This window comes from Patagioenas fasciata, unplaced genomic scaffold, assembly GCF_037038585.1.
Source record: "Patagioenas fasciata isolate bPatFas1 unplaced genomic scaffold, bPatFas1.hap1 Unplaced_192, whole genome shotgun sequence".
In the NCBI taxonomy this organism is placed as follows: Eukaryota; Metazoa; Chordata; class Aves; order Columbiformes; family Columbidae; genus Patagioenas; species Patagioenas fasciata.
Genome location: NW_027288613.1, coordinates 99,852 through 104,717, shown reverse-complemented (window position 1 = coordinate 104,717; position 4,866 = coordinate 99,852). Strand labels below are relative to the sequence as shown.

General features: G+C 50.6%; 1 long non-coding RNA gene across 1 annotated transcript; it reads right to left on the bottom strand.

Annotated features, from left to right (window-relative positions):
• Positions 1–3,624: 3,624 nt before the first annotated feature.
• LOC139826785 (uncharacterized) lies at positions 3,625–4,665 on the bottom strand. The gene is made up of 2 exons (XR_011736922.1): positions 4,573–4,665; positions 3,625–3,923 (listed from the first exon to the last, which is right to left on the bottom strand). It is a non-coding gene; the product is annotated as an uncharacterized lncRNA (long non-coding RNA).
• Between the last annotated feature and the right edge of the window lie 201 nt (positions 4,666–4,866).

Genomic DNA, 4,866 nt, shown 5'->3' with positions numbered 1-4,866 from the left:
TGTCACATCCATTTCCACGGCCACCTTTCCCGGCCAGGCTAAGACAGCGGCAGTCAGTCCGATTGCACCCGGTGTTGTCTCCCGGGCAGGAGCTCGCTGGTGCGGTGACGTCTTCTCCTCGCAGACGTGGTGAGGAGTTGGGATGCTGTGTCTGAGCACATTCAGTGGATGCTCATGATAAAGCAATTGGCCTTTGTATCTTCTGCTCACAACTTAATGGTTTCAGTAGACCTGAAATTCCTATGTTGCTGCGTGTCGTTGCTCTTCCCTCCTTTCAAGGCAGCTAAAGCATCTCAGTGTTCCCTTGCATCTGGCAAACAGGCCACAGAGCAGATTCTCCAAGAACTGAGATGGAAAAATGGAGTCCAGCTTTACCAGAGAGAAGTCTTCAACACGTTTTGTGGCTTCTCTGTTCCCCAGAGCCCGAGTGCAAAGACCAGACCAAGAGCCTGAAACAACCGGCACCAGGGGAGGCTTTAGATGGGATCAGGGAACAATTTCTTCCTGAAAAGGGCTGTAGAGCATTGGAACAGGCTGCCCAGGGCAGTGCTGGAGTCACCATCCCTGGAGGGTTGGACAGATGGAGATGAGGTTCTCAGAGATATGGGGCAGTGCCAGGGGTGGGTTATGGTTGGGCTCCATGATCTGGAGGGTCTTTTCCAACCAAAATGGTTAATGAGTTTTTACAGTCTATCACAACAGATGGGAACCCTCAGTTCCAGCTCTGCTCTTTACCTTTTACCTTTTTTTACCTTTGAGAGGCTGAAGAGGAAGGAGACACACCACCTCAGCATATGGAGGGTCTTCCCCAAAGCTTCCCAGTGCTTTGGCTTCAAAGTTCGCTGGCACTTGCCTAGCGGCGGCTTGATCCAGTTTGGTGTTATCTTTTAAAATCATTAATTTATACCTAGTTCCTTTTGTTGCCATTTCAGGATCTATAGGCATGCCTGAGATTTGCATGCCTTGGACTACTGAATGTATTAACCAAATAAAGCATGGGACCATACATGACACAAACAGTAAACCCAGAAATGCACACGCTATCATGAACCTCATTTTCTTCCACCAGGTTACAATTTCCAGACCAATATCCATGAGGTGGACCTGGCCACCAAGTGGGAGGAATAGAGGTATTTGATGAATTTGCCCGCAACACCAACTTACAAGGGGTTCGTCCAACGTATTCAGTCATTTGAGACCCCCCACATATCCAGCATGAGGTGACATTTAATTCCTGGCCTATCTTTCTATAAGATCTATAAACATGTTTTTCCCTCCAGTTGGTAATTGCAATCCCTGGTCTTTTGCCTTATTTCTTCATCCGAATCACTGCTTTTCTGTACCAATTTCTCTTTCTCTTGCCTTCTTTTGAATTCCTGAGTGGCACTCTTCATTAACTCCTCCTTATACTGATCTTGCACTCCCCTCCATCTGAATAGCCCCACACACCAGCTTGTCTAAAACAGATATTCTGTTCTCCCCTAGGGCAGGAGACAGAGCCTACACTGAGTCCACCTTTCCCTGGGTTAGTTGCTACCCATAATTTCTGCCCTTGGATTTCACACTTCTCCAATTCTGTTCTATCATAACATCCAGAATTAATATGAGCGTGATAATTTAGAACATATTGGGTTAGTCTTCCTATCTCACACGCTCGTAGCACTTGGTACAGGGCTTGGCCAGGCTAAGTTGGGAACAATAAGTCACCACTCCTGGCAAGAGGATCAGGTCCAGGTTTCCACACCCTCTGCCTCTCTGGCCAACCAGGTTGCAGCCGGCAGCCGAGTTCGTCATCCTCGGCAGCAAGGGCAGTGTCCCCGCCTTTCCTATTTTTGCCGTTAGCGTGGCGACTTTTTATCGTTTCCCACCTCTTGGCCTTCACTTCCCAGGAACAACAGGAGCAACACGGAATTTGGTTTCTCTTTCTACGCTCTATTCTTCTCATCACTGGTGGACTCTCTAAATTCCCATTCACCCCTTCACTAAATACCTCCCACCATTCTTGGCTATTCTTTTTCTATTCTTCCAGTGGCGACAAGAATCCTCAACCTACCTCTGGTTTCCTTATCTTGTATTCTTAGACATATATTACACAATCCTGTTGGTAAGTTCCCTTTGTGGATATGCTTATACCACACTCCATTTACAACCGAAACATTGAATATAACAAGAGAATTACACATACAACTCGGTTCAACACATTTAACTATTAAACCATTCTCATTTTCATTTATACTGGGCATTCACATTCCTAATACTAATAGTAGTTACATCACCGATCCCGTGTCAAGTTCAGTTTCAATTCCCCCGGTTCTTGAGTTGCTTTCCAGGTTCTTTCTTCCATCAGTGGCCCTTTCACTCGAGAGACGTGTGTCCATCCTTTCTCTGCCCTCCGAACAGCTGTTTCTGTAGTTAACAAAACAAGAAAAGGCCTCTCCCATCGTGGGGCTGGAGTTTCTTCTTTCCAGGTTTTCATTAGTGTTGCCCTCCTATTTACCAAAAATTCTACTGGTTTTGTTCTTTTGGGTCTCTTCTTCCCAATGCGGTGAGCACCACCCAGGCTCCTCACCCAGAAGGACTAAAAGGTGATTGTGAAAAATACCGTTTTCCAGGTTGCACCCGGCTTACCCTCCCTGGTATTTCGCAGGCTTTCTTCACTCTAGAATGGTGAATCCAGCCATTCTGTTCTTTAATATTGGTAGCAGTGAAGGATATCAGGAGGTCGTGAAACGGACCTTCCTATTATGGTTCCAAAGTTCTCTGCAAAAGACTTCACATACACATAAATAAAATGTGGACCTCTATCAGAGGATATAACAGCTGGAACTCCAAACCTTGGTATTATTTCATGTATCAATGTTCTAGTCACCTCCTAAACTTTTGCTGTCCTGGTAGGGAATGCTTCTGGCCATAGAGGCTGAAGAGGAAGGAGACACACCACCTCAGCATATGGAGGGTCTTCCCCAAAGCTTCCCAGTGTCCCTTCTGTCTCCTCTGCACATCCGGGCAGGGCACAAGGGACAAAGTACCACCAGCGCGCTCTGAAAGGTCATCATTTCTACCAGCTGCAACCTGATCTGGGTGAAGATGTCCCTGCTCATGGCAGAGGTTGGACTGGATGAGCTCTGAAGGTCCCTTCCAACCCAAACTGTTCTGTGAGTCTGATTCTGGGATTCTATGATTTTCTTCTCTATGACCTTCAGGCTGTCAGAATACCTGGAACTGGGACATTCCCAGCTGTTGACCAACAGACTCTGGATCTTGGATTCGGTGATGTCACTGCTGAGAAGTGGCTTTCTCGGTTACCTGAGGCTTTGGCAGATGTTTGTGGACACACAGCGGCCCACTGGTGCACCCAGAGCCGTCTGGGGGACAGAGGTCCCAGGAAGTTGCTGGCTCCACAGGATCAAGTGGGGGAAAAGCCAGGCTGCCCCCGGCTTTCCTCTGGCCAGGAACGCCGTCCCCACCCCAGCCCATCCCCAGCTCTGCGAGGAGAACAGCTGGCTGAGGGCCAGGGCGATGGGGCTGCCTCCAATCCCAGGTGAGTGCTCCTCAGGGTTTGACCACCATGCGTCCCGGGTGACAGGAGTGACCTAGGACCCCCCATTGCAGCTTGACCACAGGTTTGGGAGGAACAAAAAAAGATCTGCTTTATTAAACCTGTTGGAGAAAGGGTACAAGGGGTGGCGGGGGAATACAGGGTCAAGTGGATGGTCTGGGCCATCCAAAACACAGGGGTAGTGGGGGTATCCAAAGAACAAGGGCTGGTCTGGGGCATCCAAAGCTCTCGTGGAGCAACTGCTACTTTTTGATGGCTTTTTTCTGGCTTTCGATCAGCAGCTGCCCCTCCCTCTTGATGTCTTCCCGGGTGGGGACGTGCTCGCCATCTTCGTCCTCCTTCTCTTCAGAGGATTCAGAGGATTCTGGAGGAGCGAACAGAGAGAAATGGGCTGGGGAGGGTCTGCAGGGCCATCTCCGCTGTGCCGGTGTCACCAGGGAGAGCCAGCACGCTTTGGAGGGCTGGTGGCATCACAGTGAGCTTTCCTGCCAAGCCCTGGCTCTTCCTGCCCAGCATCCCAGGCTGACCTGCAGGGCCTGGCAGTGCCGCTGCTGTGGCCCATCCCCAGCTGCTGGGGCTTCCCAGAAAGGTCTGGAGACACGCGGTGCTGGACGCAGCTCCAGCTTCATTCAAAAGAGGTGGCAAGCTCCAAAAACTCAGTGGCTCCTCCAAGAGCATCCAATAGGAAGAGGCCACAGACAGACCCCAGCACTGGTTGTTCTTCACAACCAGGTGATTTTGAAGACAAGGCTCTCCCTCCTTGCCCCATAGCATCTTTTCTTGTTCCTTCTGTGGTTCAATGCTCGCCACCCCACCGGCCGCCTTCATGCTCCCACATCCCCACCTAAAAGCACCACCCATGCTCAAAGCCTTGGAGACGGCCCCAGGGTCTGGAGAGAACTCATGGGCTGAGCTCTGCTGGGACAGGAGAGACAGGCGAGGATGGTCACAAATCCCAACAGGCAGGGGCAGGGACAGTCGCCGTGGGACACGTCCCCGCTAAGCTCTCCTACCGTCATCGCTGCTGTCTCTCTCCTCAAAGGAAACCATCACGTTCCGAGGATCACTTGACATTTTCTTCTCCAGAAAATCCCTGGCCTTCACGAAAATCTGTGAAAGACACCCTGGGTTAATTGTTGAAGGGAAGGTGAGTGTTACAACCCAAGGGATGCCCTTGATGATCCCCTGGGGACAACACCCTGCAGTGCCCAGTGCCACCTGGAGCTGAGCTGCTCCATGGGGCCACCGCCATTCTCCTCACTTGGGACGGGCCATCAGGAGGAGCCTCCTGGCGCGGGTCCCCGAAG